At 39.5% G+C, this 23654-nt stretch overlaps 1 protein-coding gene across 2 annotated transcripts in view; it reads left to right on the forward strand.

Annotated features, from left to right (window-relative positions):
* The window catches only part of PELI2 (pellino E3 ubiquitin protein ligase family member 2), a 209355-nt gene that overhangs the window by 52745 nt on the left and 132956 nt on the right, over positions 1–23654 (forward strand). The window lies entirely within an intron of this gene.

The following is a 23654-nucleotide window of genomic DNA, read 5'->3' on the forward strand; positions in this document are numbered from 1 at the left end:
TCTCTTCCCTCTTGCATCTCCCTCCCTCCCACCCTCCCTATCCCACCCCTCTAGGTGGTCACAAAGCACCGAGCTGATCTCCCTGTGCTATGCGGCTGCTTCCCACTAGCAATCTATTTTACATTTGGTAGTGTATATATGTCCATAACACTCTCTCACCCTGTCAAATCTCACCCCTCCCCCTCCCCATATCCTCAAGTCCATAATTGAGGACTTGAGCTGGATAATCTTTGTTGTGAAGGGCTGTCCTGTGCATTGTATGTTTCGCAGCATCCCTGGCCTCTGCCCACTATATGCCAGTAGCACCTCAACGCCCCCACCCCCAACTGCCACCACCATCGACACAACCAAAAGTAGCTCCAGAGCTTGCCACATGTTCCCTCCCCTCCCCCTCCCCCACCCTCCCTCCCCCTCCGTCCCCCTCCCCTCCCACCCCACCCCTCCCTTCTGTCCCCCAGTCCTCACCCCATAATGAACCACTGATTTAGGATATAGTGGAATCAGCATATTATCAATTTAGAATAGTTATGGTTGAAAGATAAATGATGTTCTTTATCCTGAAGAGAGTTTTTATGTTAAATTTTGATATAAACCTCACTAAGATTTGCTGTTTTCCTTCTGTCACTTAAGGAGTGGGTGTTTTCACATAATCTACATGTACATGGAATTGAATTTGTGTAATTATTAGAAAGATTGGAAGTAAACAGAGCTAAGTGTTATAAGAAGTCTATGATACATATTTCCTCTTGTAAGTTTGAAGTATACAAAATGTTCATTTTTTAATGATTATTTCATTTGTTTTTTTTTTTTTTTTTAAAGCTAAAGTGTGGATCTTTTTAAATTTATTTATGTATTTATTTATTTTTGGCTGTGTTGGGTCTTCGTTTCTGTGCGAGGGCTTTCTCTAGTTGCGGCAAGCGGGGGCCACTCTTCATCGCGGTGCGCGGGCCTCTCACTATCGCGGCCCCTCTCGTTGCTGAGCACAGGCTCCAGACGCGCAGGCTCAGCAGTTGCGGCTCACGGGCCTAGTTGCCCCGCGGCATGTGGGATCCTCCCAGACCAGGGCCCGAACCTGTGTCCCCTGCATCAGCAGGCAGACCCTCAACCACTGCGCCACCAGGGAAGCCCCCATTTGTTTTTTGATACATAAGTGGAGGGGAACCCTGAATTTCCACTCTGGCTGATATAGTCTATTAGATTATCTTTTAATTAAATACATTACTTAATGTGTAATATAGTTTCCTTTTTATAAAATAATTATATTTACCTGAGGTATTTCATATGGAGCACTGGCTCTATATGTTTATTTATCATAATAGGTTTGGACCATGTGGAATAAATAAGAGACTTGCTTCCCATTTTTTACTGAAAACCCATGGTTCAAAGACAAATGAACAGCTTCATGGAAGCATATGTGGTATTTATACTCAGTCTTAGCAACAGATCACCTCTGTTAACGTTTTTATAAAAAGTTCCTGTTGTTCTTTCTGAAGCAGTGCCACGGAAAAAGTTTGTGAGAATGTGCCAATTCAGATTGTCTTGTATTAGGGAGGGAATGGTTAGATGAGAAAATATCAAACACCAAGGAAACAGGAAAGAATAATACATAGTGGCCAAGTTTTAGGCTAGAAAAAGGGAAATAAAGTGAAAGTTTTAGGAAGGAAAGGACACTTGATAGGGTACACAAAAAATCAGCCATACAAAGATTCTGAGAAAAGGAGGAAGTGAAATGGCAACAGAATCTTGGAAGGTCAAGGAAGTATGAGAAATGTTTTATAGTCCAAAAATATTTGGAGGGGAAGGATACCAAGACAAATGTTTTTAAGCACGTGATGATGCCAAAAATATTCTGATATTATAGACGCGGTCTTTATAATTTTGTCTGTATGTTGGTATTTATCTTTCCTTTCTCTGGCTCTGTACCTTTTTACATTTACTTTTTTTTTTAATCCAAATTTTATATTAATACAATGGCTTCAGATATTTTTAAAAAATTTATAGAACTCTTCCGTTACACAGTCTTCATGTTACAATAGAATATGAAATATATCTTCCAATAGCTACTATTAGAAGATCATGGCTCTTCCATACTCATTAGCCACCTCCATCTGCTCCAGTTTTAGCTTTTTCTATTTTACCTTTATACCTAGATTTTAGCTGACGTTATTTGGATTATAAGTCTTTTGGAAGCTGTCTGTCTAAATCTGTTTTAAAAAAAATTGCTGAGAGTAGTATAGTAGGGACAATTGGGTTTTGGTCTTTTTTCTTTTTTTAAAAAAAATTAATTAATTAATTTTATTTTTGGCTGCGTTGGTTCTTCGTTTCTGTGCGAGGGCTTTCTCTAATTGCGGCGAGCGGGGGCCACTCTTCATTGCGGTGCGCGGGCCTCTCATTATCGCGGCCTCTCTTGTTGCGGAGCACAGGCTCTAGACGCGCAGGCTCAGTAGTTGTGGCTCACGGGCCCAGTTGCTCCGCGGCATGTGGGATCTTCCCAGACCAGGGCTCGAACCCGTGTCCCCTGCATTGGCAGGCAGATTCTCAACCACTGAGCCACCAGGGAAGCCCTTGGTCTTTTTTAAAAAATAAATTTGTTTATTTTTGGCTGTGTTGGGTCTTCATTGCTGCGCACGGGCTTTCTGTAGTTGTGGCGAGCAAGGGCTACTCTTCATTGCGATGCGTGGGCTTCTCATAGCGGTGGCTTCTCTTGTTGCAGAGCACAGGCTCTAGAGCGCAGGCTCAGTAGTTGTGGCGCACAGGCTTAGTTGCTCCGTGGCACGTGGGATCTTCCTGGACCAGGGCTCGAACCCGTGTCCCCTGCACTGGCAGGTGGATTCTTAACCACTGCGCCACCAGGGAAGTCCCAGGTTTTGGTCTTATAGCCTGTAAAAAAAAAAAAAAAAAAAAACTTTCTCAGGGCCTCAGTTTCCTCATTTATAAAATGAGTTAGCTATGGCAGAAGCCATGTTAAATCAGGAAAGATACTTTGGTTATAAGCAACAGAAATGGTTCTGGCTAAAACAAACAAAGCAAACATGGAGATATTATTAAAGGTTAGGGTAGGCACAGCTCTCAGGATCGGGGGAAAATTTGAGTAACCAGGTTTTGTGAGAGAAGAGAACCAGAGTATCCACAGGAGTTAACATAGATATTCTTTCCAGGGCGTTATAAAGTGGCTCCAACTACCTTCAGTCACTTTGAAAGGTTTTTAATTTTCAGGAAAGAGAATCTGATAGGCCCATACAGGGTCAGTCAACCATGTCCAAGGGAGATGAATGGACCAGACATATTTATTGTGAGCTGATCACCTACCCCATATCACCTTTCTCTTATTTATCTTGGTACCTGTATGTTGGGGGCCTTGTGCATAGTATGTCATCCTACCTAAACCTAGCACCTTAGTCACAAATCCCTCCCTCCTCCTGTTCCGCCTCAAACTCCCATCCCCGGACCGTGTTGCCCTGCCGCTCCTGCTGCCACCTGCTCTGCTGGCCCCCTAGACAAAGTCTCTTAGGTATTTAACCTTTTCTTCAAATGCTCCTTCTACTACCTCACCTTAACTGAATCCTGGTTTTTCACTAATACGTTCTTTTTCCATCTTTTCCAGTTGATGGCATTAGAAATGATTTCATTTTGTTTGCATTTCAGTCTCTTCTTTTGTAACCCTACATTATTCATCTAAGCTGTCTCTTCCCCTACTCCTCCTGCCCTCACTGACCTGTAGATCACCCTTCTGCGTGTTTCGGTGACTCCGTCCCCAGCTTAGTCTCTGTGACTCCCCAGGCTGTATTCAACGGAACATGAGCATCCATGGTGCATAGTGCTGTAACTCTTTCAGTTTCAAGGACTGTCACTTCTGTTCCACGTTTCCCACAGATATAGTGGACCTTATAGCCCATTGCCACTTGTAAGTCACCGTAACCTCTAGTTCACTCCACTCGTGTACACATACACTCTCCTTATCAGATTTCATCAGAGCATCCAGCCCTTTAGCCTGTCCTTATTTGCCACGGTTGTTAGCCCACTTGGCTCTTCCAGTTACGTGTTAACTTTGCCCCAGATTCCCTTTCTCACCCTTCTTTGTGCGTCCCTAGCTCTGGGCCCTTCCCAGGCCCTGCCAGATTGTTTTTCTCATCTTCCTTCTCTCTCACCCTATTTCCCATCAGAAGGCCAGGGTGTGTGGTAGTACTTGGCAAAGGCTGTTTGACCGGAACCAGCAGTGCTTTCCTGTGAAGTTTGTGATTCTGCAGTATTGGTAATGAAAGGGTCATCTTTGACTGGAGTTGTGCAAGTGAGCTCTGGAAGGGTGGGGTGGTTACCACTGTTAGAATTGGAGTGCTTGGCCTTTGACTATGCTTTTTTTTCCCTCTGCCCCAGTCATTCCTTCTGCGCCACAGTCTGGGGGCAGACCCAGGGAGACCCCTTTGCTGATGGCAGTGGCAGCTGGGAAATGGGCCCTGTTAGTCTTCCATGCGTCCCCGTGTCCAAGCTAAGTCAGATGAGGGTGGCAAGTATGTGCCACTGTTGTGTAATTGCTATTTGTGTAATCACGATTTGTGTAATCTTCATTTGTGTACATATTTGCTCTTGAAATAGTAATACTCAAAGATATTTCTCCTGTTAGATAAGGTGTTAAAAGAAAAACCTGAAGCCCTGTTTTACTTTTAGCAGGTCTATTACACAGATACAGGGCATTTAGCAATTTATTCATCCACGTATATTTATCTAGTCCTTTTCTGTGGCCAGCCATCATGCTAGGTATTGGATGTACTACAGGGACCAAAACATGTCCGCGTGGAGCTAATCGTCTCGTGAGTAGGCAAACAATAAGTAATCACGTGGATACACATTTATCTGAATATTTTGAAAAGCATGGTGCGGAAAAAGAATAAGGCGCTATGAGAAGAGGAGGCACAGAGTTTAGTCTGGGTGGATGGGGGAGGATCTCTGAGGAAGTGGCCTGTGAGCTGCGAGCTGAAGGGTAAAGAGGAGTTAGCCAGGCGAGCAGGGAGGTCTAGAGCTCTCGGGGTCCTGGTTGGAGAATTTGGATTTTTTTCCAAGGGGAAACATTGAAGGGTGTTTAGCAGAGGGAGTGGCAGAATATGACTGAGAATTTAAGTCCATTTATGCTTGTTCATTTACTTTTTAATGATGTGGGGCAACGATTTTGCTCTTATTTAACCTGTAAACAGTAGATGGTTGTGGTGGGGATGGTGATGGTGCCTGATGAGTAAATATTTTGCTGGTAACGTGGTTTAAATTTAGCAACATTACTGTGGAAAACTCTTCATCATGGTTTTCCCTTCTTAGATTGTGCTTTATGGAAATCTACTTTTTTGGGTATTTTTACTTTAAAAAAGTAATTGAATATCGCTTTGTTCCAGTTGGCATTATTTCAGAATGGAAAATATCAGTGGTCTAGGAGTGACAGTTCAGAGAAAAACTGGGGCTATTTAATGTGGTTGTTACAACCAGGACTGCTCTTAAGCTGTTCGCACTGCGATGGTTCTACTGGTTGACAAGATATTAAAACTCTTCCTTATCAGTTAGTGAATAATGTAATAGTAACTGTGAGAAGTGGTAAAAACTAATAATACAAATTTCAGTGTGAACTCATTAGTTCAAGCTAATTTTCTAGGCTTTAGTGGGGTCTATTTTTGCAGCACTCACTGTCTGTCTGTCCAGCCTGTCTCTTAGAGACAGCGGTGGTATATCTCCACTGCACGTTCATTGTGAAGCTGGAGCCTTCTGTTCTTGCAAAGAATCATCTGTTTATCATTATCCTCAGATTTTTAAATTGCTATAGCTTTTTTTTTTTCTTTTTAACATCTTTATTGGAGTATAATTGCTTTACAATGGTGTGCTAGTTTCTGCTTTATAACAAAGTGAATCAGTTATACAAATACATATGTTCCCATATCTCTTCCCTCTTGCATCTCTCTCCCTCCCACCCTCCCTATCCCACCCCTCTAGGTGGTCACAAAGCACCGAGCTGATCTCCCTGTGCTATGCGGCTGCTTCCCACTAGCTATCTATTTTACGTTTGGTAGTGTGTATATGTCCATGCCAATCTCTCACTTTGTCGCAGCTTACCCTTCCCCCTCCCCGTATCCTCAAGTCCATTCTCTAGTAGGTCTGCAACTTTATTCCCGACTTGCCCCTAGGTTCTTCGTGACCACTTTTTTTTTTTTTTTAGATTCCATATATATGTGTTAGCATATGGTATTTGTTTTTCTCTTTCTGACTTACCTTCACTCTGTATGAGAGTCTCTAGGTCCATCCACCTCACTACAAATAACTGTTTCGTTCCTTTTTATGGCTGACTAATATTCCATTGTATATATGTGCCACATCTTCTTTATCCATTCATCTGTTGATGGATACTTAGGTTGCTTCCATGTCCTGGCTATTGTAAACAGAGCTGCAATGAACATTGTGGTACATGACTCTTTTTGAATTATGGGTTTCTCAGGGTATATGCCCAGTAGTGGGATTGCTGGGTCGTATGGTAGGTCTATTTTTAGTTTCTTAAGGAACCTCCATACTGTTCTCCATAGTGGCTGTATCAATTTACATTCCCACCAACAGTGCAAGCGGGTTCCCTTTTCTCCACACCCTCTCCAGCATTTATTGTTTGTAGATTTTTTGATGATGGCCATTCTGACTGGTGTGAGATGATATCTCATTGTAGTTTTGATTTGCGTTTCTCTAATGATTAATGATGTTGAGCATTCTTTCATGTGTTTCTTGGCAATCTGTATATCCTCTTTGGAGAAATGTCTATATAGGTCTTCTGCCCATTTTTGGATTGGGTTGTTTGTTTTTTTAATATTGAGCTGCATGAGCTGCTTGAAAATTTTGGAGATTAATCCTTTGTCAGTTGCTTCGTTTGCAAATATTTTCTCCCATTCAGAGGGTTGTCTTTTCATCTTGTTTATGGTTTCCTTTGCTGGGCAAAAGCTTTTAAGTTTCATTAGGTCCCATTTGTTTGTTTTTATTTTTATTTCCATTTCTCTAGGAGGTGGGTCAAAAAGGATCTTGCTGTGATTTATGTCATAGAGTGTTCTGCCTATGTTTTCCTCTAAGAGTTTGATGGTGTCTGGCCTTACATTTAGGTCTTTAATCCAGTTTGAGTTTATTTTTGTGTATGGTGTTAGGAAGTGTTCGAATTTCATTCTTTTACATGTACCTGTCCAGTTTTCCCAGCACCACTTATTGAAGAGGCTGTCTTTTCTCCACTGTATATGCTTGCCTCCTTTATCAAAAATAAGGTGACCATATGTGCGTGGGTTTATCTCTGGGCTTTCTGTCCTCTTCCATTGATCTATATTTCTGTTTCTGTGTCAGTACCCTACTATCTTGATTACTGTAGCTTTGTAGTATAGTCTGAAGTCCAGGAGCCTGATTCCTCCAGCTCCATTTTTCTTTCTCAAGATTGCTTTGGCTATTCGGGGTCTTTTGTGTTTCCATACAAATTGTGAAATTTTTTGTTCTAGTTCTGTGAAAAATGCCAGTGGTAGTTTGATAGGGATTGCATTGAATCTGTAGATTGCTTTGGGTAGTATAGTCAGTTTCAGAATGTTGATTCTTCCAATCCAGGAACACGGTATATGTCTCCATCTATTTGTATCATCTTTAATTTCTTTCATCAGTGTCTTATAATTTTCTGCATACAGGTCTCTTGTCTCCTTAGCTAGGCTTCTTCCTAGATATTTTATTCTTTTTGTTGCAGTGGTAAATGGGAGTGTTTTCTTAATTTCACTTTCAGATTTTTCATCATTAGTGTATAGGAATGCAAGAGATTTCTGTGCATTAATTTTGTATCCTGCTACTTTAGCAAATTCATTGATTAGTTCTAGTAGTTTTCTGGTAGCATCTTTAGGATTCTCTATGTATAGTATCATGTCATCTGCAAACAGTGACAGCTTTACTTCTTCTTTTCCGATTTGGATTCCTTTTATTTCTTTTTCTTCTCTGATTGCTGTGGCTAACACTTCCAAAACTATGTTGAGTAATAGTGGTGAGAGTAGGCAACCTTGTCTCGTTCCTGATCTTAGAGGAAATCCTTTCAGTTTTTCACCATTGAGGACGATGTTGGCTGTGGGTTTGTCATATATGGCCTTTATTATGTTGAGGAAAGTTCCCTCTATGCCTACTTTCTGGAGGGTTTTTATCATAAATGGGTGTTGAATTTTGTCGAAATCTTTCTCTGCATTATTGAGAGGATCATATGGTTTTTCTCCTTCAGTTTGTTAATGTGGTGAATCACATTGATTGATTTGCGTATATTGAAGAATCCTTTCATTCCTGGGATAAACCCCACTTGATCATAGTGTATGATCCTTTTAATATGCTGTTGGATTCTGTTTGCTAGTATTTTGTTGAGGATTTTTGCATCTATGTTCATCAGCGATATTGGCCTGTAGTTTTCTTTCTTTGTGACATCTTTGTCTGGTTTTGGTATCAGAGTGATGGTGGCCTCATAGAATGAGTTTGGGAGTGTTCCTCCCTCTGCCATATTTTGGAAGAGTTTGAGAAGGATAGGTGTTAGCTCTTCTCTAAATGTTTGATAGAATTCGCCTGTGAAGCCATCTGGTCCTGGGCTTTTGTTTGTTGGAAGACTTTTAATCACAGTTTCAATTTCAGTGCTTGTGATTGGTCTGTTCATATTTTCTATTTCTTCCTGGTTCAGTCTCAGAAGTTTGTGCATTTCTAAGAATTTGTCCATTTCTTCCAGGTTGTCCATTTTATTGGCATAGAGTTGCTTGTAGTAATCTCTCATGATCCTTTGTATTTCTGCAGTGCCAGTTGTTACTTCTCCTTTTTCATTTCTAATTCTATTGATTTGAGTCTTCTCCCTTTTTTTCTTGATAAGTCTGGCTAATGGTTTATCAATTTTGTTTATCTTCTCAAAGAACCAGCTTTTAGTTTTATTGATCTTTGCTATCATTTCCTTCATTTATTTCTGATCTGATCTTTAAGATTTCTTTCCTTCTGCTAACTTTGGGGTTCTTTTGTTCTTCTTTCTCTCATTGCTTTAGGTGTAAGGTTAGGTTGTTTATTTGAGATGTTTCTTGTTTCTTAAGGTAGGATTGTATTGCTATAAACTTCCCTCTTAGAACTGCTTTTGCTGCTTCCCATAGGTTTTCGGTCGTCGTGTTTTCATTGTCATTTGTTTCTAGGTATTTTTTGATTTCCTCTTTGATTTCTTCAGTGATCTCTTGGTTATTAAGTAGTGTGTTGTTTAGCCTCCATGTGTTTTTATTTCTTACAGATTTTTTTCCTGTAATTGATATCTAGTCTCATAGCGTTGTGGTTGGAAAAGATACTTGGTACGATTTCAATTTGCTTAAATTTACCAAGGCTTGATTTGTGACCCAAGATATGATCTATCCTGGAGAATGTTCCATGAGCACTTGAGAAGAATGTGTATTCTGTTGCTTTTGGATGGAATGTCTTATAAATATCAATTAAGTCCATCTTGTTTAATGTATCATTTAAAGCTTGTGTTTCCTTATTTATTTTCATTTTGCATGATCTGTCCATTGGTAAAAGTGGGGTGTTAAAATCCCCTACTATGATTGTGTTACTGTCGATTTCCCCTTTTATGGCTGTTAATATTTGTCTTATGTATTGAGGTGCTCCTATGTTGGATGTATAAATATTTACAATTGTTATATCTTCTTCTTGGATTGATCCCTTGATCATTATGTAGTGTCTTTCTTTGTCTCTTATAAAAGTCTTTATTTTAAAGTCTATTTTGTCTGATATGAGAATTGCTACTCCAGCTTTCTTTTGATTTCCATTTGCATGGGCTATCTTTTTCCATCCCCTCACTTTCAGTCTGTATGTGTCCCTAGGTCTGAAGTGGGTCTCTTGTAGACAGCATATATACGGGTCTTGTTTTTGTATCCATTCAGCCAATCTATTTCTTTTGGTTGGAGCATTTAATCCATTTACATTTAAGGTAATTATTGATATATATGTTACTATTACCATTTTCTTAATTGTTTTGGGTTTATTATTATAGGCCTTTTCCTTCTCTTGTGTTTCCTGCCTAGAGAAGTTCCTTTAGCGTTTGTTGTAAAGCTGGTTTGGTGGTGCTGAATTCTCTTAGCTTTTGCTTGTCTGTAAAAGTCTTAATTTCTCCGTCAAATCTGAATGAGGTCCTTGCTGGGTAGAGTAATCTTGGTTGTAGGTTTTTCTCCTTCCTCACTTTAAGTATGTCCTGCCACTCCCTTCTGGCTTGCAGAGTTTCTGCTGAACAATCAGCTGTTAACCTTATGGGGATTCCCTTATGTGTTATTTGTTGTTTTTCCCTTGCTGCTTTTAATATTTGTTCTTTGTATTTAATTTTTGATAGTTTGATTAATATGTGTCTTGGCGTGCTTCTCCTTGGATTTATCCTGTAGGGGACTCTCTGTGCTTCCTGGACTTGATTAACTATTTCCTTTCCCATATTAGGGAAGTGTTCAACTATAATCTCTTCAAATATTTTCTCAGTCCCTTTCTTTTTCTCTTCTTCTTCTGGGACCCCTATAATTCAAATGTTGGTGCGTTTAATGTTGTCCCAGAGGTCTCTGAGACTGTCCTCAATTCTTTTATTCTTTTTTCTTCATTCTGCTCTGCAGTAGTTATTTCTACTATTTTTTCTTCCAGGTCACTTATCCTTTCTTCTGCCTCAGTTATTCTGCTATTGATCCGTTCTAGAGAATTTCTGATTTCATTTATTGTGTTGTTCATCACTGTTTGCTCTTTAGTTCTTCTAGTTCCTTCTTAAATGTTTATTGTATTTTCTCCATTCTATTTTCAAGATTTTGGATCATCTTTACTATCATTATTCTGAATTCTTTTTCAGGTAGACTGCGTATTTCCTCTTCATTTGTTAGGTCTGGTGGGTTTTTGCCTTGGTTCTTCATCTGCTGTGTGTTTCTCTGTCTTCTCATTTTGCTTAACTTACCGTGTTTGGGGTCTCCTTTTCGCAGGCTGCAGATTTGTAGTTCCAGTTGTTTTTGGTGCCTGTCCCCAGTGGTGAAGGTTGGTTCAGTGGGTTGTGTAGGCTTCCTGGTGGAGGGGACTAGTGCCTGTGTTCTGGTGGAGGAGGCTGGATCTTGTCTTTCTGGTGGGCAGGTCCACGTCTGGTGGTGTGTTTTGGGGTGTTTGTGGCCTTATTATGATTTTAGGCAGCCTCTGTGCTAATGCATGTGGTTTTCTTCCTGTCTTGCTAGTTGTTTGGCATAGGGTGTCCTGCACTGTAGCTTGCTGGTCATTGAGTGGAGCTGGGTCTTGGCGTTGAAATGGAGATCTCTGGGAGATTTTCACCATTTGATATTACATGGAGCTGGGAGGTCTCTTGTGGACCAGTGTCCTGAACTTGGCTCTCCCACGTCAGTGGCATAGCTGTGATGCCTGACTGGAGCACCAAGAGCCTGTCCTCCGCACGGCTCAGAATAAAAGGGAGGAAAAAAAGAAAGAAAGAAAGAAGAAGATAAAATTAAATAAAGTTATTAAAATAAAAAATAATTATTAAGAATAAAATTTCTTTAAGTAATAAAAAAAAAAAAGGACAGAACCCTAGGACAAATGGTAAAAGCAAAGCTATACAGACAAAATTACACACAGAAGCATACACCTACACACTCACAAAAAGAGACAAAGGGAAAAAATATATGTATATCATTGCTCCCAAAGTCCACTTCCTCAATTTGGGATGATTCGTTGTCTATTCAGGTATTCCACAGATGCAGGTACATCAGTTTGATTGTGGGGGTTTAGTCTGCTGCTCCTGAGGCTGCTGGGAGATATTTCTCTTTCTCTTCTTTGTTCGCACAGCTTTGCACAGCTCCTGGGTTTGGCTTTGGATTTGGCCCCACCTCTGCGTGTAGGTCGCCTGAGGGCGTCTTTTCTTCCTCAGACAGGATGGGGTTAAAGGAGCAGCTGCTTCGGGGGCTCTGGCTCACTCAGGCCGGGGGGAGGGAAGGGTACGGATGCTGGGCGAGCCTTCGGCGGCAGAGGCCTGTGTGACGTTGCACCAGCCCAAGGCACGCCGTGTGTTCTCCCGGGGAAGTCGTCCCTGGACCACGGGAGCCTGGCAGTGGTGGGCGGCACAGTCTCCTGGGAGGGGAGGTGTGGAGAGTGACCTGTGCTTGCACACGGGCTTCTTGGTGGCTGCAGTGGCAGCCTTAGCGTCTCATACCCGTCTCTGGGGTCCGCGCTGATAGCTGCGGCTCACGCCCGACTCTGGAGCTCCTTTAAGTGGCGCTCTTAATCCTCTCTCCTCGTGCACCAGGAAACAAAGAGGGAAGAAAAAGTCTCTTGCCTCTTCGGCAGCTCCAGACCTTTTCCTGGACTCCCTCCCAGCCAGCTGTGGCGCACTAGCCCCTTCAGGCTGTGTTCACGCCGCCAACCCCAGTCCTATCCCTGCGATCCGACCTCCGAAGCCCAAGCCTCAGCTCCCAGCCCCCTCCCGCCCCGGCGGGTGAGCAGACAAGCCTCTCGGGCTGGTGAGTGCTGGTCAGCACCGCTCCTCTGTGCGGGAATCTCTCCGCTTTGCCCTCCGCACCCCTGTGGCTGCGCTCTCCTCCGTGGCTCCGAAGCTCCCCCCCCCCACCCCTGTCTCCACCAGTGAAGGGGCTTCTAGTGTGTGGAAACCTTTCCTCCTTCACAGCTCCCTCCCAGAGGTGCAGGTCCTGTCCCTATTCTTTTTTCTCTTTTTTTCTTTTTTCTTTTGCCCTACCCAGGTACATGGGGAGTTACTTGCCTTTTGGGAAGTCTGAGGTCTTCTGCCGGCATTCAGTAGGTGATCTGTAGGAGTTGTTCCACACGTAGATTTATTTCTGATGTATTTGTGGGGAGGAAGGTGATCTCCGTGTCTTACTCTTCCGCCATCTTGAAGCTCCTCTCCTGGTACAGCTTTTAAATAGTTTTTATTTTGGCTTCTTTCATTGTTACCACACTACAATTCTTGAGTTAGTAGTGCCTGGTGTTTTGATATTTGTAAGTACAAGAATTAATTTTATTATTTTATTATAAATGAAGAGGCAGCAAAGTTTTATTCTTTTAGATATCATAAACATGAATATTCTGAATCTGTCAGAGAAGATAAAAAATGAATATTAGTAGAAAGTTGAAGTCCAGAATATCTCTTGATAATATACAGGAATACAAACCTAAAACAGATAATTTGTATTTCTAGGATGAAACACAGTTTGATTATTTTGACAAAAAATATAAACATGAACAACCTTTTTTTTAAATTTTTTACTGAAGTATAGTTGAATTATAATGTTGTGTTCATTACTACTGTACAGCAAATGAACAGCCTATCTTTATACCTCAAGGGACTAGCAAAAGAACAAACTAAGCCCAAAGTTAGTAGAAAAAGGGAATAATAAAGATCAGAGCAGAAATAAATGAACGAGACAAAAAAGACAATAGAAAAGGTTAATGAAACTAAGAGTTGTTTTTTTTGAAATGTAAACAAAATAGACAGATCTTTAGCTAGACTCAACAAGAAAAAAAGAGAGGGGACTCAAAATTAGAAATGAAAGAGATGTTACAACTGATACCACAGAAGTAAAAGGATCACAAGAGACTGGTATGAACAACCATACACCAGCAAATTGGTCAACCTAGGAGAAATAAATTCCTAAAAACATAAAACCTTCCAAGCCTGAATCATGGAGAAATAGAAAATCTGAACAGACCAATTACTAGTAAGGAGATTGGATCAGTAATCAAAAACCTCCCAACAAACAAAAGTCCAGGACCAGATGACTTCTGGTGAATTCCACCAAATGTTTAAAGATGAATGAGTACCAATCCTTCTCAAATTCTTCCAAAAATTGAAGAGGAGGGGACACTTTCAAACTCATTTTATAAGGCCAGCATTACCCAAAAACCAAAACCAGACAAGGACACTACAAGCAAAGGAAAATACATGCCAATATTCCTGATTAACATAGAAGCAAAAATCCTCAACAAAATTTTTTTTTAATAAAGGGAATTTCTTATAGAGAACTGACTGTACATTTGCCAGAGGTGCAGAAGGAGAAGTAGGGGTCCTGGAGGAGTAAAGAGGAAGAAGGGGTGATACCTAAGGATTAGAAGCTGCTAACATCCCTGAGTTGAAACCCATTACAGCATCTGTTGCAGTTCTATTGGAAAAGCTATCTCAGTCGGTTCTGGATACATCAAAAGGTGCTTTTTTTGAGTGTGATCTTTATCATATATCAAGTCTTTTTTTTTTAAACTTTTTATCTTATATTGGAGTGGAAGGGTAGCGGGAGGGATAGTTAGGGAGTTTGGGATTGACATGTACACACTGCTATATTTAAAAGGGATAACCAACAAGGACCTACTGTATAGCACAGGGAACTCTATTCAGTATCATGTAACAACCTAAATGGGAAAAGAATTTGAAAAAGAATAGATGCATGTATATGTATAACTGAATCACTTTGCTGTACACCTGAAACTAATACAACATTGTTGATCAACTATACTCCAATATAAAATAAAATGTCAACAAAATTTTAACAAACCAAATTTAACAGTACATTAATAGAATCATACACCATGATCAAGAGAGATTTATTCCAAGGATGCAGGGATGGTTCAACACCTGCAGATCAATCAGTGTGATATACCACATTAACAATATGAGGGATAAAAACCATGTGTTCATCTCAATAAGTGCAAAAAAAGCATTTGACAAAAAATGCAACATCCATTTATGATTTTTTAAAAAAACCAACAAACTGAGTACAGAGGGAATGTACCTCAACATAATAAAGGCCATATATGATAAGCCCATAGCTTGTTCTGTAAGATCAGGAGCAAGACAAGGATGCCCACTCTGGCCAATTTTATTCAACATAGTACTGGAAGTGAAGTCCTAGCCAGAGCAATTAGGGGGAAAAGAAGAAAAAGAAAGAAAGAAAGGAAGGAAGGGAGGGAAGAAGGAAGGAAGGAAGGAAGAGGGAGGGAGGAAAGAAAGAAAAGAAAAGAAAGAAAGGGCATCCAAACTGGAAAGGAAGAAGTAAAATTGTCTCTATTTGCAGATGACTTGAAATTGCATATAGAAAACCCTAGAGATTCCACCAAAAAACTTTTAGAACTAATAAATGAATTCAGTAAAGTTGTAGGGTACAAAAGTCAATGTACAAAATTCAGTAATGAATTATCAGAGTAATGAAGAAAAAAATCTCATTTACAGTTGCATCTAAAAGAATAAAATACCTCAGAATAAATTTAACCAAGGAGGTGAAAGATCTATACGCTAAAAACAAAAGTCTTTGATGAAAGAAATTGAAAAAGACACAAATAAATAGAAAGATATTCTGTGCTCATGGATTAGAAGAATCAATACTGTTAAAATGTTCATACTACCCAAAGCAATCTACAGATTCAATGCAATCTCTATGAAAATTTCAGTAGCATTTTTCACAAATATAGAACAAACTATCCTAAAATTTATATGGAATTACACAAGACCCCAAATAGCCAAAGCAACCATAAGAAAGAACAACAAAACTGGAGGTATCACATTCCCTGATTTCAGACTATATTACAAAGTATTTACATAGTAATCAAAACAGTTTGGTATTGGCATAAAAACAGATACATAGATCAATGTAATAGAATAGAGAACCCAGAAATAAACCCACACATATATGGTCAATTTATGACGAAGGAGCCAAGAATACTCCATGGGGAAAAGATGGTCTCTTCAGTAAATGGTGTTGGAAAAATTGGACATTCACATGCAAAAGAATGAAACCAGGCCACATACACAAAAATCAACTCAATGGATTAAAGATTTGAATATAAGACCTGAAACCATAAAACTCCTAGAAGAAACTCCTAGAAGAAGACAGCTTTTTGAGATTAGTCTTGGTGATGATTTCTTGGATTTGACACCAAAAGCAAAGGCAATAAAAGCAAAAATAAACAAGTGGGTTTATACCAAACTTTAAGACTTTTGCACAGCAAAGGAAACTATCAACGAAATGAAGAGGCAACCTACTGAGTGGGAGAAAATATTTGTAAATCATGTGTCTGATAAGGGGTTAATGTCCAAAATATATAAAGAACTCATAAACTCAATAGCAAAACAAACAAACCCAAACACTATGATTAAAAAATGCGCAAAAGATCTTAAAAGACATTTTTCCAAAGAAGATATCCAAATGGCCAATAGGTGCATGAAAAGGTGCTCGGCATCACTAATCATCAGTGAAATGCATATCAAAACCAGAGTGACGGGCTTCCCTGGTGGTGCAGTGGTTGAGAGTCTGCCTGCCAATGCAGGGGACACGGGTTCGAGCCCTGGTCTGGGAAGATCCCACATGCTGCAGAGCGGCTGGGCCCGTGAGCCACAATTACTGAGCCTGCGCGTCTGGAGCCTGTGCTCCACAACAAGAGAGGCCGTGGTAGTGAGAGGCCCACGCACCGCGATGAAGAGTGGCCCCCGCTTGCCGCAACTAGAGAAAGCCCTCGCACAGAAACGAAGACCCAACACAGCCATAAATAAATAAATAAACAAATACTTAAAACAACAACAACAACAAAAAAAAAACCCAGAGTGATATCACCTCGTGCCTTTCACAATGGATATTATCATAAAGACAAGAAATAACAAGTATTTGAGGGTGTGGAGAGAAGGGAGCCCTTGTACACTGTTGGTGGGATTACAAAATGGTGTAGCCACTGTGGAAAACAGTATGGAGATTTTTCAAATAACTAAAATTACAATTACTATATGATCCAGCAATCTAACTCCTGTCCTGCGTATGGAAAGGAAATGAAAACAAAATCTTGAAGAAATGTCTGCACTCCCATGTTCATTGCAGCATTATTCACATTAGCCAAGATATGGGAACAACCTAAGTGTTCATCAACAGTTGAATGGATAAAGACGTGGCATATATGTATATACAGTGGAATATTGTTCAGCCATGAGAAAGAAGGACATCTTGCCATTTGCGACAACATGGTGGGATCTTAAGGGTATTATGCTAAGTGAAATAAGTCAGATAGAGAAAGACAGATACTGTATATCACATACATATGGAATCTAAAGAGCTGAACTCATAGAAACAGAGGCTAGAATGGTGGTTACCAAGGGATGGGGGAAATGGGGAGATGTTAGTCAGTATACAAACCCCCAGTTACAATTTGAATAAGTTTTGGGGATCTAATGTACAGCATGGTGATTATAGTTAATTATGCTGTTCTATATACTTGAAAATTGCTAAGAGAGTAGATCTCAAATGTTCTCACCACAAAAAAGAAGTGGTAATTTTGTGACATGATGGAAGTGTCAGGTCTAAGGGTATGGTGGTTATCATTTTACAATATATAAAACATCAGATCAACATGTTGTATACTTTAAACTTACACAATGTTATACGTCAAACATATCTCATTAAAGTTGGAAAAAATAAACATAAATCAGTTTTCAAAAAAAAAATTAAGAAAATATCTTCCCAAAATATTTTATCAAAGAGTATTGCTAAAGCAAAGGAAAAAGTATTTATGAAATACCAGCACAATATACTGTATGGTTTAAAGTAACTTTCTGACTTGAAGTATTTATTAAGACTTCAAAAAATAGTTTTTATACAAATGTATCATGGCAGTTAGAGTTATGGTTCTGATTGTTGTAAAACATATCTATCGAGATGAGAGAACAACTTTTTGGAAAACTTATAAATCAGGGCAGTAAAATTTTAGTCATTGACAAAGCTCCAACCGTTTCACATAGAAGTGGTTTAATAATTTACTTAAAATGCAGTATTCAAGACTTTGAAGATAGGTGATGGTTTTTGTTGATTTCATGGAGCTAAAAGGAACAACACCTGAAATATATTAAACTTTATTGTCATACTCAAGAAAAATGGTCTCAGTGATAAATATTTACATGAAAACGTTATGAATTTTGTACAGGTGGTGCAAGTATAGTGCTAAGGAGAAAAAAAAGTCTGAAATTCTAGAAAAACTTCTGGATATTTTTATTTGAGGTTTTATTTGTTACTTTACTTATCTCTGGATCATGGCATAAAAAGATAGAAACCAAATAAACCACTTAACAGTTTTTCTTGATATTTTTATATTTGTGAGCTTATGTTATTTAATACCTGGTATTTATTTGATATACCTAAGAACTTGGAATTGAAATAATGAAATACGGTTGATCCTTGGACAACACAAGTTTGAACTGCGTGGGTCCACTTATACGTGGATTTCTTTTTTCAATAGTCAATACTGCAGTACTGCACAATCCATAGTTGGTTGAATCCCTGGATGCAGAGAAGTCATGTATATGGAGGGCTGACAGTAAGATACTCAGATTTTTGACTGCATGGAAGGTCTGTTCCCCTAATGCCCATGATGTTCAAGGGTCAACTGTATTAGCCTTTGGATGGACAGCCTGGGTAGTATCGATGCAAACTCAGTTTGGAAATCCTATAAAGACTTGCATATTGACTTTAATAGAAATTGTGAGATAGCATTTGAATAATTACATTTTTTAGAGATTTAGCTTCATTACATACTATTCTAACCATTCTTATTTCTTTGGTTTTATAAGAAAGAAAATTTCTGATTATTAAAATGGATAGGTTTCTTTGACAAGTAATAGATAATAGAACATATAAAACAAAATACAGGAAGCTGTGGTAGAAAAGCAGAGAATATTAGAGAAACAAACAAATTTGAAATAAAGTAAAATATTCCAAGAGAAAAATTATTAAATTATCCAACAAGTTACATGAAAATACCCTTATTTGATGACAAATCTGAAGAGTATAGTTAACTTTTAATAAATTCTTTTTAATTTATTGGTTCTTAGAATTTGACCAGTTGATTGTTTTCAAAGCACCATATATTGAAGGTGAACAAAATTTTGTAAAAGTAAGCTAGATAATTGAATATGACAGTTCAATAAGTGATTTTCATGATGGTGATAGAAATAGTGAATATTATTAAGGCTAGAAAAAAATATAATTTAATTGACATTAGTTCAGCATGAGGTGTAATATAAGATTTACCAAGAACAATTTCATGGGGAAAATCTATATATCAAGACTCATCTGCTGTCTTTCAGTTAAATAGGGGATGTTACTAGAAGAGTTTGGTTTGTTATATTGAATCATAGCTCAGACATTACTTAGCTGTGACTGATATACATCAAATAAAGGATCACACCAGTATTTTCTAACAATTAACAGATGAGTTAGAAATTATTAGCATGATTTGATGAATGGTTGGTGCTCTAACTTACAGTTTTATACTATGTGTAGTTCATATTTAGAGAATAAATGGGAATGTTAAAAATTTTTTGATTTATATGCTTAATAGTTTTTATTATAATTCTGATTGCTAAATATTGTCACTCCAGACATGAATAATTTTTTTAATATATCTGTGATTAGGTGATTTTCTCATTTTATGTTTTACATGGTGTGAGTTTTAACATCAGTAATTGGTTATTATTAACTACGTAGTACATTTCTGTAAATTTTGACTCAGTACTTTTAATGATGTTTTTCTAAAGTTTTTGATAGTTGTTATTGCAAATACTGTTAAGTGTAGCAACTTGTGAGTCGTTCTTCCTTTCTTGTTTTTTTGGTTTAGCTTTGTTGTTCACAGAGTAAACAACAGTAGGCTTTCTTGTTTAAGTACCTTTTCTTTCAAATCACCTAAATAAAGTGTTGAGATTTTTTTACTGCCGTGTTTAAGCGAGGCAGCTTGACTTGTACTGGTACTTGTATTTGACTTTTACTGAGACAGCATAATTAGCACCATTTTCCCATTCACATTTGTGTCAGTGCCTTTAAGGTAGGTTCTAAGATATTTTGTAGTACTTTTAAAATTAAAGTTTGAAGTGTGATTCACTGCCTACTGAGAATAATTCCATGAAGTTGAAGACTATTACATTTTTCTTAGTTTCTGCAATTAATATAGTTTGGCACTAACATTTTTGTTTTCTCTAACCCTTCTTCCAGCATATATAGTTTCCTCGTCTCAAACGCTAACGACTGATGGGTTTTTTTTGTGTGTGCAGAATAATTACAAGGTCATTGCTGCCTTCCCTTCTGTTCATTGATATTTGATCAAAACTTCTGCTTTGCTGTGTGCTGTGGGCAGAATTATTCATTGGTTTCTAGCAAAAGAGACATTTTTGTCTTCTTTTCTGTATTTAGGATGTGGTCGACAGACTAGTGCCCCCCTCCACCCCCCAAGATGTCCATGCCTTGGTCTGTGGGACCTGTGAATATCTTACATGGCAGAAGGGACTTTGCAGATAGAATTAAGGTCGTGGAACTTAAAATAGGGAGATTATCTTGGATTATTGGGATGGGCCCAGTGTACTCGCAAGGGTCCTTAAACGTGGAAGAGGGAGGTAGAAGACTCAGATGTGAGGGAAGAAGGAATTGGAGAGTTTGAAGCATGAACAGGACTCAACTTGCTGTTCCTGGATTTGAAGATGGCGGAAGGGGGCTGTGAGCCTAGGAATGCAGGCAGCCTCTAGAAGCTGAGAGCAGCTGTGGCAGACAGCAGCACGGAAACGCGGACCTCAGCCCATTTGTCACAGGGAACTCAGTTCTGCCAACAACCTGAATGTCCCTGGAAGCAGATTCCTCCCTAGAGCCTCATAAAGGAATGCAGCCCTCCTGACCCCTTGATTTCTGCCTTGTGAGACTTGGGCAGAGAAACCAGCCAAACCTATAGACCAACAGCCCTGTGAGATGATACATGTGTGGTGTTTGTAGCTGCTACGTTATTTTTTACAGCAGCAAGAGAAAACTTATATATGCTATTTTATGGGGCATGAAATACAGAGTATCTTGAAATACTGAGCAGCTCTTAAGCTTGTGTTGTGGGAAACAAAAGGATGGGGAGGCCATCAAAGAATTAGGAGGCAGGGAGGGAGGTTTTTGGTTCTTTTCTTTCAGATCCAGAGTGTTGGAGCAGGAGAGCTTGACTCTAGCACACAGTAACTTAATTATCAGTGTAGTTGTCTGCATTACTGATATATAATAATTATACTATTGACTCGATTCATGTATTAGTTGGAAAAATCGTATTTAATTTGTGTTGTCCTGAAAGCACAGTTTTATTAAGGAGTTGCTTTTAACATGTCAGTGTGGGAGAATGCTTGTATTTATATTTATAATTAAGCCTTTGCTCAAACTTATTTGAATTATGACTCTGATTCAGGCACTTACACCTGTCCTGTCTTTTCACGGAGGAAAAGAATCTCTTGCTATAACTTTCTTTAATAAAAACATGGAACATGAGAGTTGGAAGGAACTGTATTCAGACTGACTGATTTTACACATGAGAGAGAAGTTCAGAGAAGCCCATTAAGTAGTCTCAGGTCACTAGGCTAGGTGTGTTGCCCAGGGCCCAGAAGTATTGGTCCATAGCTGCAGGTAACAGGTGGAAAGTGCCGTGAAAGAAAGAACCAAGCTGGATTCTGCTCTGAGTCTCCCACCTTCCAGGAGTGTGACTTGGAAAATCCTAAGACTGCTCTAATGATCAAATAAATGAATGTGCTGTTTGTTAGTAGAAATGGAAGTTACTCTGTCGATTTAAGGATCATTAGCATTGTTAGGATAAGCTGTCCAGTCAGAAATCAGGTGCTTTGCAGAGAAAGCCTTTCCTACAGAAGGAACAATGATGGAGACTTGAAGTTAAGTAGCTGGTTTGTTTGCAGTGGTAGTTACGGCAGCAAGTGGTAAAAGGTACATCAAAATGAATTCTGTGCAGCTGAACAGAAGTCACAGCCTCCGAGGGAGGGGCACGGAGGTATCGTTGACTGACTTGAACTTGCTGTGGCCTGTTTTGTTACAACTCTGCCTTTCACACTGAAGTGCCTGGTTGACCTTATCTTTTGTGAGAAAGTGCTTCAGCCTGTTTGAGATCCTGTGCTGCTGACAGGTTCACAGGATACCTACTTACAAGCTAATTATCGATCACACCCCTGTCATGGGTGAATGAGTGGCTTCGGGAACCTTTGGTTTTGCCCTACCAGAGTTAGAGTTAACGGGAGCTCGGAGGAGCCTGGGTGCAGGAGCTCTCAGGTGGATAACTCCTGCTCATCCCTGCTTTGCCATATATCCATATTCTGCCGTCAGGTGAGCCATGCAGGACCATCCCTCTCTTCTCTGCGTTTCAGCCTGATGTTCAAGTTAAATTCCCAGGTGGCCATGTTTCCCCTCCCCTCCACATCTTCCACGTTCTCATTTCTGAGAACGTGCTCCAGCCTCGTATACTAACCTGTACCCCACCCCTCTCCTTTAAAACACAGCTCAGATGTCATTTCCCCCTAGAAACTCTCCCTGACCCCCTTCACTCCCAGCCTTAGTGAGAAGTCCCTCTGTGAACTCCTGAAGTTCAAAAAACGTGTGTTAAGTCTCCACAAGTGCTCTGGCGCTGTGTTAAAGTTGTTGGCTTGCTGTCGCAAGCTCCTTGAAGGCAAGGGCTGTCTTTCCTGTCTGTGTTCCTGCTGCCCAAGCACAGTTTGTGGGGTAAGTAACCAGATGGCATGACCTGCCCTGGGCATGTGCTGGACAGCTGGTTGTTCTAATAATGGGTCAGTGACTAATGTGTTGGGATTCCGCAGACCCACAGGCACCTGCACAGGTCAGTGGTATTTCAGGCACGTTTGGTAAATTAAAATTAAAATAATCCTTTTCCTATTGTTTCCAAGTTTTCTCTATTATAAATAACATCATGATAAGCAACTTTGTACAAAAACTTGTGTCCATCTCTGATCTTTTTTCCTTCTGATCTCAGGAATCATGTATTGGTTATTGAGAGTTTTAAGAAGAAATAGTTAAGTTTTGTAAAATTTGAAAATGAGAATTGAATAACAAGTGTGGGCTTTGGTGTTTTGACTTCCTGAATTCTTTGTTTCCTCCATTTACTAGCTGTCGACTCTTGGGCAAATACGTTTCTGTGGCTCACTTTCCACTTTCGTGAAACAGAGATTTGTCTCAGTCAGTACAGGCCAGGTTATCCTGCAGTAACAAACAACTCCCAAACCTCAGTGGGTTTATAACAGCACAGCATATTGATTACTCACACTACATGTCCCTCATGGATTAGTATGGGCGCTGTGTTCATTATGGACATTCGGGGACCCCGTTGGAAGGTGCATCTTGACTAACATTCCAGAGATCATGGAGGGAGGTAAGAGAGAGAACATAGCTCTTAGAGCTTCTGTCTGGAAGTGACATACTTGCATTTCACTGGCTAAAGCAAGTATCCTGGCTGAGATCAAAGGTTGGGGATACATAATCATTTTGTAGGGAGAGGCATTAAATATTTGCAAATATTAGTGCAGTCTGCCTCCAGGTAGTGACTCATGAAGGGAAACACTTGGAATATATCGTGTGCCTAGTATATGGTAGCGATTGATTAATGGAAGCTAATGTTATTGGTGATTGGTTTCTCTGGAAAGTATTAATTATCTGTTATAAGAAGTTATAAATGGGCTCAGGATACAATGAAACCTAGCGTCCATACTTAATTATTGGCAGTTTGGTTATATTAAAAACTTTTATTTAAAATACACTGACAGGTTAAAAATTAAAACTGCAGCTTCATGGTTTGAAGATAGGTTTCCTCTGTAAACGTTAGGACTT

Source organism: Balaenoptera acutorostrata, chromosome 3 (genome assembly GCF_949987535.1).
Source record: "Balaenoptera acutorostrata chromosome 3, mBalAcu1.1, whole genome shotgun sequence".
Lineage (NCBI taxonomy): Eukaryota > Metazoa > Chordata > Mammalia > Artiodactyla > Balaenopteridae > Balaenoptera > Balaenoptera acutorostrata.